Source organism: Trichosurus vulpecula, chromosome 3, assembly GCF_011100635.1.
Source record: "Trichosurus vulpecula isolate mTriVul1 chromosome 3, mTriVul1.pri, whole genome shotgun sequence".
In the NCBI taxonomy this organism is placed as follows: domain Eukaryota; kingdom Metazoa; phylum Chordata; class Mammalia; order Diprotodontia; family Phalangeridae; genus Trichosurus; species Trichosurus vulpecula.
Genome location: NC_050575.1, coordinates 338,721,174 through 338,741,128, shown reverse-complemented (window position 1 = coordinate 338,741,128; position 19,955 = coordinate 338,721,174). Strand labels below are relative to the sequence as shown.

The 19,955-nt window shown below is 35.9% G+C and overlaps 1 pseudogene; it reads right to left on the bottom strand.

The window, feature by feature from the left end:
- Nucleotides 1-2,239: 2,239 nt before the first annotated feature.
- Nucleotides 2,240-3,615, bottom strand: LOC118842574 (annotated as a pseudogene).
- Nucleotides 3,616-19,955: the final 16,340 nt, after the last annotated feature.

Below are 19,955 nucleotides of genomic sequence, written 5' to 3'. Positions count from 1 at the left end.
TCTGCATTCAGACTCTGTAATTTTTTTTCTTTGGTTGTGGATAGCATTTTCCATCACGAGCCTTTTTAGTTGCCATAGAACTTTGCATTTTGGAGAAGAGCCTATTTTCCCAAAGAATCTATATAGTATACAATTAATTGTCCTTTAAATGTTTGATAAAATTCTCTTGTAAATTCATCTGGCCCTGGTGATTTTTTTCATAGGGAGTTCAATAATCACTTGTTCAATTTCTTTTTTCTGAGATAGGGTTATTTAAGTGTTTCACTTCCGCTTCTGTTAATCTGAGCAATTTTTATTTTTGTAAATATTCATTCATTTCACTAAGATTGTCAAATTTATGGGCATGTAGTTGGGCAAATAGTTCCTAACTATTGTTTTAATTTCCTCCTCATTGTTGGTGAATTCACCCTTTTCATTTTTGATATTGGTAATTTAATTTTCTTCTTTTTTAATCAAATAAACCAAACGTTTGTCTAATTTATTGTTTTTTTTTATAAGACCAACTCTTAGTTTTATTTATTGGTTCAACAGTTCTCTTAATTTCAATTTTATTAGTCTCTCCTTTGGTATTCAGTATTTCTTATTTGGTATTTAATTGGGGATTTTCAATTTGTTTTTTTCTAGTTTTTTTAGTTGCATGCCCAATTCAGTGATTTCCTCTTCATTTTATTCATATAAGCTTTTAGAGATATAAAACTTCCCCTAAGAAATAGTTTTGCTGCATCCCATAAGTTTTGGTATGTTGTCTCATTATTGTCATTCTCTTGGATAAAATTATTGATTGTTTCTGTGATTTGTTATTTGGCGCACTCATTCTTTATGATTAGATTATTTAGTTTCCAATTAATTTTTAGTTCCTTTTTATTTTCTCCCTTTCCCTCCTCACTAGAGTTTTTCTTTTGACAAGTGTCTCCCTCATTCTTCTCTCCCTCCTATCAGCACACCTCCCTTTTCTTTCTCTTTTTCGTTACTACTTCTTCCCTCCCTTCTATCCCTCTTTTCCTTTTCTTTCCCCTTTCCCCTTTTCCCTCCAACAATCTTTTTTCAGCACTTAATCAGGTTTCTTTTTGTCATTACACCAAAATCAACTTAATTCCACTCCCTCTCTGTATGTATTTCCCTTCTACACAATGTAATAAAGATAGAATTGTAAGTATCATCTTCCCATGTAGGGATGTAAACAGTTTTTCCTTATTGAATAATATGTTGGGTTTTTTTTTGCTATCCCTTTCCTGTTTACCTTTTTATGCCTCTCTTTTGTCTTGTATTTGAAGATCAAATTTTCTGTTGATCTCTGATCTTTTCATCAGGAAAATCTAGAAATCCTTTATTTCATTGATTGTTCATCTCCCTGCCTGAAAAATTATGCTCAATTGTCCTGGGTAGTTGATCCTTGGTTGTAGTCCCAGCTCCTTTGCCTTTTGGAATATCATATTCCAATCCCTCCAATCTTTTAATGTGAAAGCTACAATGTCCTAGAGTTCCACAATATTTGAATTGTTTCTTTCTGGCTGCTTACAGTATTTTCTCCTTGATCTGATAATTTTGGAATGGGGCTACAGTATTCCTTATTGTTTTCAATTTGGGATCTTTTTCAGGAGGTGATCAATGGCCTGCTTTGATGACTTTTTTACCCTCTAGTTCTAGGACTTCAAGGCAGTTTTCCTTGATAATTTCTCGAAAGATGACATCCAGGCTCTTTTTTTTCATCATGATTGTTAATAAATAAACCTTAAATTATTTCTCCTGGATCTATTTTCCAGGTCAGTTGTTTTTCCAATGAGGTATTTTACGTTTTCTCTTATTTTCATTCTTTCCATTTTGTTTGACTGATTCTTGATGTCTTATAGAGTCATTAGCTTCCACTTGGCAAATTCTAATTTTTAACCAATTGTTTTCGTCATTTAGGTTTTGTTTTTCCTTTTCCATTTGGCCAATTCTACTTTTTTTGTTCCCTGAAATTATCATTATTGTGAAAGTTAGGGACTGGATCTTCGAGTCATGCTCACTTGGGACCATTTCTGGTCTGTAACATTCAGGGGGGACTAGGGGAGGATGGGGGTGAGGGCTTGTCTCTGAGAAGTGGACTGTGATGCCTGGGGAGGATTGTGGGGCCTAAACTCATGGTTTTAGAGGGGCCAGGGCTGTTGATACCCTAGCTGAAGACTGAAGACTGAGGGTGGCTTCTAAGAAGCGAAGGCCAGGGCTTAACTTGGGGGCTGTTCAGCCCAGAAGGCCTCTATATCTGCTTCCTGGCCTCTAGGTTCACCCTCTCCACCTTGTCCATGAATCAGAGGCAAAGCTCATCTTGCCATGGCAAAGCTACACACTGGACCACCAAAAGCATCCCCATGCTATTCTTCATGCCCTTGCAGAGCCTCAGGTCCCAAATGTCCCCAAAGAAGCCCTGATATTTCTACAGCTCCTTCTCATCCTCCTGGGTCACTGAGAAGACAGGGACCACACCAGTAGGGGAATCCAGACAATTATAGAGCATGGTATAACTGACAGCCTCTGTAGCTTTGCCTGGGTAGTTGACAGTCAGGGTAGGGCTCATCATGCGGTTCAGAACCACATCCCAATTCAGCATTTTCTGCTGGGTAATGTTACTGTAACAGTATTCCTCAATTTTATGGTATAAATTCCAAAGCTCCCCAGCCAACCAGGACTTTAGGTTGCAGAGAAAGGTGGAAAGTCTTGGGAGCAAAGTCTGGAGGAGAATGGACAGCAGTCTGATCCAATTAGGCATCCTGAAAATGATGGTTATGTCCCCCAGGCACAGATCTACAGAGTCACCTTTGAAATTCTCCAGGAAAGCTTTACCTCCATCAGTGATAAGCTCACCAGCCATCAGTATCTCCACAGCATAATCAATGTTGGATGGCATGAATGGGACAAGCGTGTGGTCAGCAGCTTCCAGGAGTGTCTTGGTCTCCAGCATTGCCTGCTTCATGGAGGGACTGGGCATGGTATACACATCACACTCATAGTAGCTGATCTTCAGAAGCATTGTGCTGGCATAGATCACCTCCCTGAAGGGGCACCATGGGGTCCAGGAGGAACCATGTCGTCAGATAGCAATGCCCATAAGCACAAAGCAAAATTGCCAAACTTCTTGGCCATGGGCCCCACAAACATGAGGACTGCCAGCTGCCCATTGACACAATTCTTCATTCCATGCTTTCTGATCCTGCCTGAAATAAGCTTGAGGTGACAGATGCCACAGAAGGCCACAGGGTGGTGGATGCTGCCCCTGATGTTGGTGCCCAAGCCCAAGATGAACCCATCACTTGCTATGAGGGCCCTCTCCCCACCCAAAGACCCACCCGGGCTCTTGGAAGAATTCAGGAGGTTCAGCATATAGAAAACTATGCAGTTGCTCCAGTCATAGCTGAACATGAACTGGGACACACTGGTGTGAACAAAAGGAATAGCCCCCTGCTTCTTCAACACTTGTAGCACAAAGTCATCCATCGTCAGGGAGCCAATGTTGTGGCACAGGCCCAAAGTGGAATCCTGGTCCTTGTATTGGAAACACTCCTTGAGGCTGATGAGAACACCATAGAGAAGGCCTCCCACCTTGGCTGCACTATGACTGTGGCCACCAGGCAGCATTCTAGGGCTGCCTCCCCCCCTCCTCCCAGCCCAGAGCCCCCGAGTAGATGCTTCCTGCATTTGTGTTTTGATCTTCCTTGTCACCAAGATATTTCTCTATGGTCATTGTTTTTTTTTTTTTTAATTCTTCTTGCTCACATTGTTTGCTTTTTTTGGTTTTTAAATTTGATCTCTGCTTCTGGGGTCCAGTGGGCACTGTCCCAGACTTATTGTGGTGGGGTAGGGAGCCTGGTTTTGGGTTTTCTGTGCAAGGGCTTCAGGTGCTGGCAGCTGGATGTTATAGTAGTCTGGTAGTTTACCTACTACTGAGCTGAAGCTGCTGCTAGTGACTAGTGTGTGTCTGATGTTGATATTTTCCTACTCCACCAGTCTTGGTCTCAGTATCTCCCACTGTTTTGCTGAGATAGGGCTTACCTCTGGCTTGCTGGGACTCCTCCTGTCCTGTACTGGTCCCCTTCAGCCAGAACAAGAGGCCCCTTTCCTCTTAATCCCCCTAGCCTCCTGAGCTCAGACCCTTCCTGTTTACCCTCCAGGTGGTCTTGGGCTGGAAATCTGCCATACTCTTTCTCCTTGTGAATTCCTCCACTTTAAAACTTGCTCAGAATAACTTTCCAGAGATATTTGAAGGCATCTAAGGGAGACCATCTAGGTGAGTCCCTGCTTTCATTAAATCATCTTGGCTTCAGTTTGATTTCTATAGTGACCATCTGATATCCATGTGTAGAGTTGCCATTTAGCTTGTTGAAACAGAGTGAGTTATCTTTGCAAAACTCTATTAATCTCTGCCCTGTTTCATTTTGTACTCCAAGACCAAACTTCTCTGTTATTTCAATTATTTTTAAATTTCCTACTTTAGCATTCCAATCCCCTATTATAAATATGACATTTTTGGGGGTGTGTTATTTCTCAAAGACATTGTAGGTCTTCATAGAATTTATCAAATTTGGCAGTGGCTGTAGCATAGATTTATATTATTGCAATGCTGAATGATTTGCCTTGGTTTGAAAGAGATATCATTCTGTCTTTTTTGAGATTGTACTCCACTACTACTTTTCTCCCATTTTGTTGACTATAAGGGCTACTGAATTGCTTCAAAGGGTTTCTTGTTCATTTAAATTCAGTGACACTAATGCTATCTAAATCTTCCCATCTTCTGTTTGACCACATCATCCACCTTACCTAGATCTTACACATCAGGTTCTTATCCAATATTGATCATCAAAGCGTAAGACTTGCCTTTCATCCACAGATACATCCACAGTTGAGCTTTCTTTTTGACTTTGGCTCAGCCTCTTCATTCTTCGTGGAACTACTTCTGTTCTTTCCCAATAATGTGTTGGACGTGCTTAGAACCTGAAGGGCTCATCTTTTGATGTCATTTCTTTTTTTTTTTCATTTTAATACTATACATGGGGTTTTCTTGACAAAGATATTGGAGTGTTTTTCCATTTCATTCTCCAGGGGATCACATTTTCTCAAAACTCTCCACTCTAACATGTCCATTTTGTGTAACATTGCACAATCCTCATAATTTCATTAAGCTAGGCAAACCCCTCTGTCATGAAAAGATAATGATCCAGGAGGGAGTACCATCTGTAAAATTTTATTTAAACTTAAGTATAAAATGGGAGCTTTAGGAATCCGGCAAACATCCATATAATTGTCTTCTCCTAAACAAGTGTATAACTGTTGTTTCATGTGAAAGGTCCCTCTCACAATTAAAATTGGTAAAACACTAAAAAGTATTCTCAGATTAATTATGAAGACAGAGTGACATATCTAGTCATACTGTCTACTAAACATGAACATCCAAAGATCACATCTGATGAAGCTATTGACAAAAATTTTTGAAATTATATTCACAACCAGAAACTACAATATTATTATCCACTACTGCTATAGACCGATATGTAGGTGTGCACGTGCATGTGTGTCTTTCTGTGTGCAATATACATCTACATATTGGTCTGTTACATACACACATGCACAAAGATACATATGTACATATACATATGCACATTTATACATAGACACACAATATATACAAATACAAGCACAGAGATATACACATACATACATATACACATATGTACATATATATTGCCAATGCACATATATATGTGCAATTATATATATATATATATATATACATATGTGTATGTGTATACATGTATAATGTTTCAGTACATTTTTTCACTGACTGGTTATTATTTTCATTAATTTCATGTTTGTTACTCAAAATAGTGTTTTTTTAGGGAGAGTACGTAAAAATGATCCACTAGTTATGTCATTTCTTCTCCAAAAACAAGTTGTAAATATAAACGGTCATAGAAAGGTTTTTTCCTAAATCCTCAATGATGTGAAAAATGCAAAGTAAAATCTATACTCAAGATTTGACTTCATGTATCTAGCACATAGGAGAAACAACAAGAGATACTAAATGTCAGTATTGTAAGGCTTGCCAAAAGTCAGGGAGACAAGTTGATGATTGACAGATCTGTGAATCTCCTACAACTGATGCAATGATGGGAGATAGCATAAAAATTAAATGTCCATACCCTTTGACTTATCCATTCAACTAATAAAAACAAAAGGTTTTCAAGAGAGAAAAACAATTCCACACATGAAAAATTATTCATGAAATCTTTTTTTTTTAATTTTTCCATGTGTGGCTACAAAGTAGTAGACAGAAAGTGAATATCCTTTTATTGGAGAATGGTTAAACAAATCATCATTTGTTAACATTTTGGCATATCCTTTTTCTGTTTAAAGCAATGAATATGATAAATTCAAAGAAACAGGAAATCTTAAATGAACTGATGCAAAGTGAAATAAGTAGACCACTGAAAATGTCATACATGGTTATTTCAATAATGAAGACAGAAAAAAGAAATGAAACTGAATGCTTCAGAATTATAATAGCCAATTTTTTCCCTAGACAAAAGTTAATCAAATGCACTTACATCCTCTCATTGAAGAGGCGGATATATGTACGTATGGAATGGTGCATATGTTTTCAGACACAGCTGCCTCTTGCTTGTTTTTAATGACTAAAAAACCCCAAATGGAGACTTATGTTTGAGTCACTGTTCTAGTGAAACTACACTCTTAGTTCAGGCACAATTTGAGAGGGAAATGAGAAACTCAAGAGATTAAATACGGAACAAAGGAGTTTTACTTTTCTCAAACCCAGCAAGGATATACTACAAGGACACCGTGGTATTAAGTCCTAGCTTTGGTAGATGAAACCTCTCCATCTTCCACATAGAAACACATAATCAATGGAGCTGTAGGGTATGGCACTTACAGTGGTCTTAGACACTTAGCAAGTCTTAGAGGCCCAGCCTCTATAGGAAGCTAGGGATTTTGTTGTCTCTAAACCAGGAAACTGTACAATGGAAGCTAAGACCAATCAAGTTGCTTTGGGGACCTATGGAAGTTGAGAGAGTATATAGACATATTGGAAAGTGATTATAAAAGGCATACACACACATTTCCATTGCCCTCTGCTAGAAAATTTTCAATGTATCTCTTTTTGTTATGGAAGCAAACATTCAAATTACAATTTGGTGCTTTGTCCAATGTAGTCCAAAACTGTCATCCTATCCTTACCAAACACATATTCATATATTCTGTGCTTCAATTAACCCATGCTTCTTTCCATACCTTAAATCTCTATCTTCCTACCTCAGCATCTTTTCCTTATGTATTTCCTCTAAAAATGATGTGTTCTATCTCTGCATACTAAAATCATGCCTATCATTTATCATGCCTCAAATTCCACCTCTTTCATGAAACCTCTCCTAATATTCTCTAAACACATTTTATTCTTATCTCTTCTGTACCATCATATCTCTTGTAGCACTGAGAACTTTGCTTTTTACTGAATTTGCCTTTGAACTTATTAAAACATCAGAACTATAAGGGTTCTTTTGAGTTGTATTGCCCTTCCCAGTTAATCTCTGTAAGCTTTTGATGTCAGTGATCATTTCTATTACATCTTAATATCCCAGACAGTAGGCAACAGAAAGCCCAGTGTTATCTTGGTATGAAGTAACCTCTAAACAAAATTTCCTGATTTGAATTCAACTATTGGATTAATAAATTGGATAAAAACATTTCAGCATTCATACCTCTATATGAGTTACTTTAATCAGATAATCAGTTTGTTTTCAGGTTTTCAGTTTCTATTGTGCCAATGAAAATTTTGCTCAGTGGTAGGCAGGGAGTTGGCCATAGGAAGCATTTTGTGAGAACAGACCTTTATATAATATCAGAGAAGTGTCTTGAGAGGTCAATAAGTCAACCAGAACGCATTGGGTATCTGAATGTGGGAAAGTGTACTTGCTTGTAAATTAGATGGCATGCAAAACAAATGGAACCTACTTTGCAATTTGGTAGCACATGTCCTGTCTATTGCTCAATCACATTCCTTCCTACCTCTAACCAATGATGCCACTGATCTTCAAAAGATTATAACAATAGATTCCCAGCTACATTAATTTCTTCCCAGGGAGAAAAGAGTTGAATTCTAACAGAGCATTGATTACAAACAAGTTCTATTACTTGATAGAATTTCTTGTCCTTCATCTAATCGTTCCCAGGAACCATGCCTTTGAGACTTCATAATTGCTAACATTATAAAAAATGTTGTTTTTAAGGTGTCACTTTCAACTTTGTATTTATTATCTATTATATTTTTCCCACTTACTACTTAGTGGGAAAAATGCCCTGTAGGCAGCATCATTGACCTTCCTGAAGTCTCAGGGCAGAGAACATTTAGAATGTTATTAACTAAGCCTGTGGCACCGAGCAAAATAGCCAAGAAACTCATTTGGAAATATTTTGTTGAGTGTTACATGGGAATCTGTGAAGTAGGCATTTGTTCTCACTTGGAAACTTGTTTTTGTACTCAAGAAAGAGGCTTGAGACCCTTCACAAATCTCAACTATGTTTCATTCCTCCAAGGAAGACAAGTCCTATGTGGTAATTATAAAAGACAAAACTCGTGCAATTTATTTGCATTGTTTTATTGCCTGACATTATGTTAAGTTCTTTTTCAGTTAATTTATTGTTTGCCACTGATCTCTATGTCCCCCCAGGACACACTTCCTAATGAAAAGATTTTTTTCTGCCTCTCTTAAAATATTTTAATGAATTCAAATCTTGAATGTGTTTTATGATGACCAAAAAAATTTTGTTAGTACACAAAAAGTAGGTACTTTGAGGACATTATATAATAAGAAAATATTCCCTAGAATGGTATCTAGGACTGGACATTGATAAAGTGTGTAGCCCTGCAAAAAAAAAGACAATGGTGTCATTAATAATAGTGAATTGGAAGCTTGTTTAGGTTTTTTAACTGAATGAGTACAGTGCAACATCCTCTCCCCTCTGGTCTACTTTCCCCAACACCATTACATTTATGGCTTGAGTCTCTAGAGAATACAGACATCTACTCTCTAGTTTCTAGGGCTAACACTGAGGGCTTGGGGCAGGAGAACAGAGGGATTATAATGTCATTGCTTATTAGTCACCTCAATTGTACTCCTCTTTTATCATTTGACTTACATAAGCTAGTCATTGGCAATAGTTTTTAGATACAGAATAGGAAGAAAATCTGGTTTAAGAAGACATTCCCCCAAAAGCCTGTGCACATTTTCTCATAAGTACACAGTCCAGGGGTTACTAGATTCAAATATAGAGAATATATAGGGCAAAGAGGAAACTTAGAGTATCTATTTGGGTGAAAATTCTTATCTTAGTTTGTCAAGAACTCATAAAGCTCTTGTGACACATATGTAACTCCCTGCTGTGACCTGATGGTAAAAAACTTTGTTATTAAAGCTGTACTTCGCTATGCATCTAGTTTCTTTTCTATTAGATCTAGCTGGATGCATTATTATTTATCATGCAATATTGCTAATGGCAAGGTAAGTCATGAGGAATGGAGACTGCTACATAAATTCTCTGAGATGACTCCCCTCTGTCTCTTCTTTTGCTGCTCTATTTTGTAGGCGTGAGTAGTCAACATAATTTAGAAGCTTCACTTGGGGAGCAGTTGAAGGAAAACCTTTTTCAAATATGCATAGACCCAAAAGTCTAATATGTTTTCAACCAAGTATAGTATGCATTTTATAATATGCCTTTCTCTTTCAGTTTGTAGAATTTTATTCCCAGAAGGTAGTTTACACATTTGATTGATTTATATAACAAAGATAGGTAGGAATTGTTCACCCCTATTTTATAAAGTTGATGGATTCTCTAACTGATAAAGACATCAACACATATAACATATTGATAGTTTCATTAATTAGTGCTGAGTTATGAAACATCCTTCTTACATCAGTATGTATATTATTATATAGGCTGAATTTAAATATTCCCAGTGCCACTATCAGAATGTTGACCATTTGTTCTTGAGATAAAACCAATATGTAACACATCGATTCCTTTTTGAAGTCCTTCATTAGGAACTGGGTTTGACTCAAGACTGGTTCTTAGTCCATATATGGAAACTTGGACAAATTACTGACCTCTAATATTATTATTCAGGATATATTTTTTCAGGGGATTTCCCTAAATGATTTCTATGAACTCAGTGATTTCTTAGTTCCTTTAAAACTCTAACTCCCATCATCAACTTCCATGTTTCAGTTAAGAACAATGGACCACTTTTGACTTCATTACTATTATCATTGGATTTTCTTGTTTTGGCACATCCTTTGGATGGGAAAACTAAAGAAGGAAATTCTTTGACCCAAACTGGAGGAAAAAAAATTGTGAACAACCATAAATAGCTAAAATTCCTCCTTGAACAAACTGTGGAGTGGTGAAAAAGAATAGGGAGGAAGCCAAAGATTCAGTGGACCAATGAGTAGGAATTGGGAGAACTGCCCAGATTATCCATGTAGGGAACAAGAAATCTCCAGAGGACAATTGTCACAGAGGAAAAGGTATAGGGCTCAAAGACAAATATGTTTTCCATAATAATACCCGATTGCTCCCTACTGACTAACATTTTGGCAAAAATTTCCTAAAACTAATACCCCCTACACACACACACACAAACACACACAGACACAGACACACACAGACACACACACACACACACACACACACACACACACACACAGATTAGAAAATGCAAAGGAAAGGCCAAGACCTAGACCATGATTCTGTGGTGCCACCTCTGTCTCCAAAATTTTACACTTATTACCTCTATTTTTTTTCAAGTAACACTTTCTCTTTTCAACCACTGTTCATTCAAATAATTGTCAGTAGATTTGAGGTTTGACCAACATAACATAGAGGGAAAATGGAAAATGTTGGAGGAGATATTGAAAAATAGACACCAATGTACTTGGTGAAGTTTTGAACTGGTGAGATCAATTTGGAGAACATTTTGGAATAATGTCCTAAAACCTATAAGCTCTGCATATTCTACTTTAGCAACATAAGACCTAAGTTGTTATCCTGAGGAGATAAAAGAGCTATTTGTACATAGGTATATGTTTGTATGTATGTATGTATATAAATATATATAGATAATATAGATAATATATAATATATTATATATATATATATGTTTGTATATATGTATGTGTGAGGGGCAGCTCTTTTTGCAGTGGCAGAAGAATGGAAATTGAGAGGATTACTATAATTCAGGGAATGGATTAAGAAGTTATGTTAGATGAATGTGATGGAATACTATTATGCTATATGAAATGTTGAAGGAGGATGATTTCAGAAAACCTTGGAAGTCCTATATGATCTGATGTAAAGTGAATTGAGCAGAACTGGGAAAATATTGTATACAGTAGCACTAATATTTTAATGACAACTAAGTGTGAAAGACTTAGCTATTCTGATTAAGACAATGATCCAAGGCAATTTTAAAGGATTCATGACAAAAAATGCTTTCCACCTCCAGAGAGAGAAGTGATGAAGCATATTTTTTCACTTTATTTTTATTGATATTTCTTGCAACATAGTTTGCATGAAAATATGTATTGTATGACTACACATGTATAATGGACATCATAATGCTTACTTTCTCAATGGGTGGGGAAGGGCTTAAAGGAATACACAGAATTTGGAGCTCTATTTTAAATGTTATTTTTTTAAAGAATAGTTTTGGGAAGAAAGCCCTTTAAAATGAGAATTCTTACATAAAATCTTTTCTGATTCCTAGTTGGAAGTGGTCCCTTCTTGAGGAAATGGAAGACATGTCAATTAACTTGGTTAAAAGTTTCAAGTTACAAAAGTCCAGTTCCCAGGATGGGTGTATTCTACTCTAAGGATACAAACCATAAGGGACAACATCATCTACCAGAAAAAAAACCTTGGACTAAGATTCAGAGGATTCCAAATAGAGATTTGGCAACAATGGTGGGGTATTATTTGAATATTGAACCCCCAAAAAGAAGTGAAAGGGGGTATGAGAGAAGTTATAGAAGCAGGCCAGGTGGTAAAGCGCCCAAGTGAGATTCTGATTTCAGTGTCAAATATGATATGGTCTTGTGGGCTAGTTATACTGGGCTGGTTGAAATTGTCTTCATGACAAACAAAGTCACTTCTCAGGATAAGATCTGAGCGAGAGGACTCTTCCAGAGACAAAGAGCAATTTCTTTCTGGCGATCTAGCACAGAGAAGCTTATCCTTGTATTTAGCAGCAAGGCATTGATTTCAGGGGAGATATTAAGATGGCAAGCGGGAATTCCTATATGCCATGTGAATGATGAAATTGCAAAGGTTTGTACTACGCCTAGAATATTCTCTGTCTTGACATCTGACTCCTGGAGTCACGACTCCTTTCAAAACTCAGCTTGTCACTGCGTGATCTTTATTGATTTCCTCATTTGTTTGAAATGCCTCTCCATCTGAATTAGTATGTTACATGCCTTTGTCTTTTTTTTAATTGAATTTATTTTGTATATATTTTACACTGACTCATCCGAGTACATGTTTTGTTTTGTTTTTTCCCCAACAGATCATAATCTCTGGAAGGCAGTGGTTCTTTGACATTTATCTGTTCAGCTCTATTGCCTAGTTCAATGACTAGCACAAAGTAGACATTTAACAACGTATCACAAATTAGTGATCAAGCTAATTTTTTCTACTTTTAAAATCTATGGCAAAGATATTTCACTGTTTGATATTTGCGCTCCCTTTCATACTCTATTTTAGTAATTTGCTGGGCAACTCCCACTGTTTCCCAAATGTACCCTCTCTATGGGGTGAAATGAATAGCTATACAATTTGTCTGCCCATAAAGACAAGTAGAAGTGAGAGCACAAAAGGATCCAATTCATCCAGGTTTTGTATTGGGAACACATGTGGAGTCAAAATTGGTGGTTTGCTCTACCTCTCCCTGCTAAGATAATTTGGGGTGATATTGCAACTAAATATTATGTTCAAACCATGCCAGTCACACTGTGCATTTTAAAGACCACATTATAGATTACATTACCTTTCTGAAATATCCAAGGCTATGAGTAAATTTCAGAGCTGCACAGCTCCTGGGAATAGGAAATTTCTTCTAATGTATCCTTTCATCTTTAATTTCATATTATTATTCTAAGCTAGAAAGAGTAATCCTATTTGTTTCACCTCTTTTCTGCTTTGTCAAAATTCTCAGTGTTGGGGAAGTTGAAGAAATTGTCTTACCTTAAAAAAATACTGTCTTCCTTTTACTTTCTCTTCTTACTCACAGAAAGCCTCTGTAGACACACCTATCATTTTGATGCTTTAAAGTAAGCTATATTGAGAGAGTTGATTCATATCTATTTAGATTATCATATGCAAAAATAATGAACTCCTTCCATTTTTCCTTTGTAACACATATTTGATTTGATCCCCCATTTCCATTTTTAAGGTACAATTGTACTCTAGTATCCCAATATTTTACCTCCCATCTTCTTAGCTAGTCTTCCCACATTTAACATTATCTGGCTCTTGTACAAATGTTTCCATTGATGATCTTTGATTGAAGATTCTTTATGGTATTTCCTCATATAAGAATTTTCAATGGTCTTCTGTGATTTATTTTTAGACATCAGCTCCTCATTTCAATGTGTGCACCTCATTAGATTATAAGCACTCTGAAGGCAAGGATCTTGCTTTTGTTTTCCTTTGTGTCTCTAGTGCTCAGCAGAGTGCTAACCTATTATATTAGGCAACTAGGTGCCACCATGAATAAAGTTCTGGGTCTGGAGTGAGGAAGAATTCATTTCCAATCTATCCTTGAATACTTACTAGCTATCTAACTTTGGACAATTTGCTTAACTTCTTTTTGCTCCATTTTTCTCAAATGTAAAATGGAGATAATAAGAGAAGCTGCTTTCCAGAGTTGTCTTAATGATCACAAGATATATTATTCATTAAGTGTTTAATATTGCTAACATATTACTCATTTAATAAATGTTTGATGACTGAAAAAAACTTGGCCTAAACTGCTCAGATGATCATTTGGAGACTTCGGTATTTCCTTCCTCATTTTCTAATGTTCCTATATACTTTTCATGTAAATTTGATCCCTCTTCCACAACTTGTTGCTTTTCTCCCTCTTATTAATTTCTACTTCTATGATTTTACTAATCCACACTTCCCCTGAGTTGCTATACTTTATCAGACAATTGATCTCCACTACCATCAAAGTGTAGTTTGAACATATACCATTAAAGCAAGATTCATGACCTTAAGGATGACCATGAACATGCCTGAATTATTCGGAATTGCAAAGTATGAAAAACTCTCTATGTAGAAGGCAGAAGAATTATAACATTTATTTAGACTCCAGAAGATCAAATCCAAGAACAAATATTCCCAATTCAATATAGTAGCAATTGTATTCTGAAACCATTAAGCCCACCTCAATGTAGTAACAAAGAAATTATAACACCGTATTATAGAAAGGAACCAAGTCATCCTATAACCTTCCCCCTGCTAGGGCCTTTTTGTAAACAATCACTCAGGAATCCTAACTCTCTGCTCAACACTCTCTTCTGCATCTGGTTCTTTCAATGTCTGTTCTTCAGCTCCTTCTTGATGTCTGCTGCCTCAATTTCTTCCTCTCAGGTCTCCTATTCTCAGTCCTGTTGCTCTCAGTTCTACTGCTCTTAGTTCTGCTGCTCTCAGTTCTTTGCTCTCAGTTCTGATGCTCTCAGTTCTGTTCCTCTTCAATTCTCTTGTCCTCTTGAATTCTGGCCTCTCCTTTTATTACAGTCCTAGCTGGCATCTGATTGTCTAGAACTCAGGTCGATGATTGGCTGAATTTATGATGGACTATAACTCAGTGCACATACCATTGACTCTGGTCTTAGCAACTTCCCTTAGGGCTTCACACCCACATCTGCTTAGCACCTAGCAAGTAAGGGCTTTAGGCCTACTTACAAATGAAGATATAATCAAGTTTTCCCACCTAGACCCACCTGAGGGCTATTGAATGAGTGAGGAAGATCTTCTATCACATTAATACTACAGAACATCATTTCCAGGAACCATTTCCTGATTGACATTGACTGATCATACCTTGGTTCTGATTTACTTCTGTATACATGTTGGCAATTTGTCCATTAAGGTGTATAACTACAAGGTAGAAATATTAATCACATTTTTAAAAAATGTAGTAGCTTAATACTACCAATATGTATAGATTGACCCTGAAGATATATCAAGATGAAAGCAAATTATAAAGTAATAAATATATGAAGATAGTTTTGAGAAGCACAAGACACACTAATCTCAAGTTTCTCTGAATTATTCATTATCATCATCTTTATGGTTTGAAAATATTCTACTACATTCACATATCACATATCGTCCATTCATTTCCAAATTGATAGCCACCCACTCTGATTCCAGTACTTTACTACAGAAAACTGTTGTTCTAAATATTTTAGACATATGCATCTTTTGCCTCTATTTTAGTTCTTTTTGGAGTCATTTTGAACCACCTTTAGATTATTTTCAAAACAAAGGCTTCTTGAGTGTATTGATATATAATAACACAAAGAGAATAAAAAACATATATATACATATAAAATGTTTGTATATATACACATATGTATATATACATATGCATCTATATAAATACACACATATGATATAACTTTATGCACCATCTAATCCCACCCCAGTCATTGTTAAAGATAAACAAATGGGGAATAAGGAAAGATTAGTGATTTACTCAGTTTCATACATTACAAGAGTAGGGAGAAAAGCCTATCATCTCTAATTTTAAAAAAAATCCCCTGATGCATTATAATCTCTCATAGTAGTTGTTTGTACCCAACACTTCACACATATAGTCTGTCTAGTGCTGCTAACCTTTACAAGAATAAAATAAATTCTAAATCTATACATATATGTGTAGGCAAATATGTATACATGTTGGATATATATGTGTGTATGTATACAGTTTATGTATTTGTTCAAAGAGGTTTTTTTGCTTTTATTTTAAGTGAGTTGCTATACTAGAAAAATATCATTCAAATTATGTTTTCTTTTACCTAGAAGATGTGACTTGCAAGAAAATGAAGAAGAAAAATAATAGAAAACAGTCAAGCCATAGTCCATCTAAGTTTAATAATGTAAGTACTTTGGTGAACACTTCAGGAAACAAGTATGAAAATGAAAATTTGGGTTAAATCTAGGTGGCAGCTAGGTGGTACAGTGGATAGAATCCTAGCTCTGGAAGCAGGAGAATTCATATTCTTGAGATTGAATCTGGCCTCAGAAACATACTTACCACGTGACCATGGACAAGTAACGTAACCCTGTTTGCCTCAGTTTTCTCATCTGTAAAAGGAGTTGGATGAAGGAAATAGCCAATCATTCAAATTTCTTTCAAAGTAAACCACAAATTGGGACACAAATTGCCAGACATAACTGAAACAACTGAATAATAACAATATATGAGAGATATTATTCAGATTATAGGAGATAAATTTAAAAATCAGTAAAAGCAGCTTAGCTCTATTTTGTTTATCTTATGTGATTGATGATAATGTTAATAGGTTCTATGTAAAAATTCAACCCTCAGCTTTCACAAGGGTAATATTTCCAGGAAACCATGCAAATGTTGACACACTGAAAGCAGGAAACAGGTGGTTAGTTTCTTGTAATCTTTCACTAGATATTACTGAAAAAAATGCACTTTTCAGTATGAAAGTTTTTATAACAAGACATTAATTCTGATAATGGGCTCTTTTCCTAACATAGCCACCACGAAATAATCCACAAGATGAAATACCCAAAATAAAATTGGTAACATACAAAACACTTTTTATCATTAGTAATTCCTGAGAATTCAGTGAGCCTTTGTTCTAACATCTCAGTAAAAAAAGATCGACAACATTCCCTTTTCATAGCATTGTATCTCCTGCTGTTATTTAATCATTTCAGTTGTAACCAAAGCCCTATGACTCCTTTTGGTTTGGTTTGGTTTGACATTTCCTTCTCCAGCTTATTTTACACAATGGAAAACTAAGGCAAACACAATTAAGTGACTTGCCCAGGTCACATGACTAGATATAAAGATACAAGAAAATTTGAATAACACGAAACACATTACTTATCAGACTTATGGATAAGTGAACAGTTTATGAATAAATAATAGAGAGCCTTATGAGATGTAAAATGTTTAATTTTGATTATATTAATTTTTTTTAAAAAGTGTGAGAAAAAATCAAACAAATGTAACCAATATGAAAAGGACAGTGGAAAGTTGGGAAGAAATTTATAGACAGATTCTCAGGTAAAAGTCTTGTACTTAAATGTATAAAGTAGTTTATCAAACTTATAAGAATATGAATCATTCCCCAATTGATAAATGATCAAAGGGTATGAACAGGCAGTTTTCTGATGAATACATAAAAACAATTTGTATTCATATGAAAAAGTACTGTAAATCATACTTGATTAGAGAAATGCAAATGAAAACAACCTTGAGATATCATTTTATACCTAATAGGTTGGCTAAAATAATTGAAGGAAAAAGCAACAAATGCTGAAAGGGAGGTGAAAAATTGGGACTCAGAGATATTTCTGAGGACTTGTAAGTTTTTGGTTCTTGGAAGATGATATGATCTTGGGAGAAGTGTGTTTACCGCCCTTCTGGCCTGTGCTCCAATCTGTGAGATATCATAAGCACTTTTTTTTTCCATTCTGGAACCATGACCAGTGTCCCAGTTCCTATGTGGCTACAAGTTCTGGTGCTTTAATGCTTCTTATTGCACTGGAACTCAGATCCAAATTTAAGTATAGCCAATGCAACAGAGTTCTTTACGCTGGTTCCAGCAAAGAGACCTTTGTAATCTCCTTCTGACCAGTTGCTGGCATCCTTATCATCTCTTGGCTGAGAGGTCAGGGAGCTGTCAATGCCACCACTGATTAAGTCAACCCTATGGTCTACTGCTGATTTGTTCAGGCACAGCCTGAGGTGTGACTGTTCTCTACTCTCATATTTTTGCGACAGACCTTTTCTGCTGACCTACGCTGTCTTGGGCTAGAAAAATTGTTTCACCCTGTCTTTTTGTGGGTTCTGCCACTCCAAAAAAATATTCAGTCATTATTTAAAGTTGTTTGGAGGTGTTCTGGAGAGAGTTAAGATGATTCTTCGCTAGATTTTTAATGAGATATATTTGACAATCTTAAGCATGGCATGTATGAATTAATGAAATATTATTAAGTTGTCATTGTTGTACTCAAGATCTACTTTGGTTGCACTAAAACATTCCTACACATGCACAAAATCAATCTTGGGGGGCATTTTCCATAAGAAAAATCAGTCAGGGAAGCTCCATCATAATGTTTCTGTAAAATTTGCCAAATATTATTTTTTTCTTTTAAAATACACTTTTCTGCCTAGGTTTATTTGGATGACATTGATTGGTGTCTCTCAGTGATTGCTATGTTCACATTTTGGCAAAGTGCTAATAGTCTTAAGAAAGGTATAATCAAAAAGCTGATAGATAGCATTCCAGGAATTGACATACTCCCATTTGAATGCATCTCAAACTTAAAATGGACATGCAAAGGAATGTGTTATGATACTGTTATTATGATTTAAAAAAAAAACTCATATTGTAAAATTCACTAATCTGAATCATGAGAAACAAAAATAAAAAGAAATCTGATTTTATACCACTAAGTTTTAGCATGTACTAACATTCTTCACTAAAGTTTCTCATTGTAGCCCAAGAGAGTATCATCAACAGTCTACTTAGTCATGTTAACAAATATTCCCTTATTAGTTGATGACAGTTATCAGTTAATAAACTTCTTACTACATGACAAATACTGTGCAAAGGACTAGAAACCAAAAAGGCGAAGGATAGTCCCTGCCTTAAAGGAGATCATGGTCTAATGTGGGAGACCACATGTAAACAAAAGTATGAAGCAAGATACATATGAGATAAATAGAAATTATTTAATATAGGGAAAGCATTAGAATTGAGGGGGTTTGAGACAAGCTTCCTGAAAATAAAATTAATTATAACTGTAACTTTAAGGAAGTAAGAGGTGTGTGTAGGCAAAGTTGAGTAGGGAGAGCATTCCAGGCAATAGACACAGCCAGCAAAAATTCCCAGAACAGATAGATGGGGTGTTTTGTTTGTGGATCAAGAGTCCAGTGTAACCGAGTTAAAGTGTCCACAGCAAGAAATAAGATTTAACAAGAAGAAAAAGATAAGTGGGAGGTTGGTAATGAAGGACTTTGAATGCCAAAGAGAGGATTGTGTATTTGATTGTGGAGTAAATAGTGAACCAATTAATGGCTCCTTACTTGTTTGGAAGGAATAGAAAGTGGTGAACAATGCATTCAGTCTTCATGTTATTTCATATTTGGCAAAGACTTGGAGAATCAGGACGGTGATAGCAGTGGTGACAAATAGAAACTGATACCACTAGTCTGAATATTGACCTAGAAAAAAAAAAACTAATACCTGTTATATTCCATTTTTAATTTTTTTATACATTATCCAAACAAAAATTAATTTGATTCAGGCTGCGCTCCATGGATGAGGATTTTGACACCTCTAGTGCAGAGGATAGATTGCTGAACTTTTAATAAAGAAGACTTGACTTCAGGTGTAGACTAACACATTCTATCTTTATGAACTTGACTCATTAATTTAAGTTCTCAATGCCCAGGGTAAATTTTAAGACTGGAATTTATATACGAGCTGCCATCTAGGACATTGGGAAATGGAACTTCCAATTACGTAAGTCAAGGATCAGACATCCTCTTCTCCAATAACAGAAAAACAACATTGATCTGAGAGAATTGTTATAATACTCAAGTTTTCAAAAAGTACCACTTATTTTCTTGCAATTTC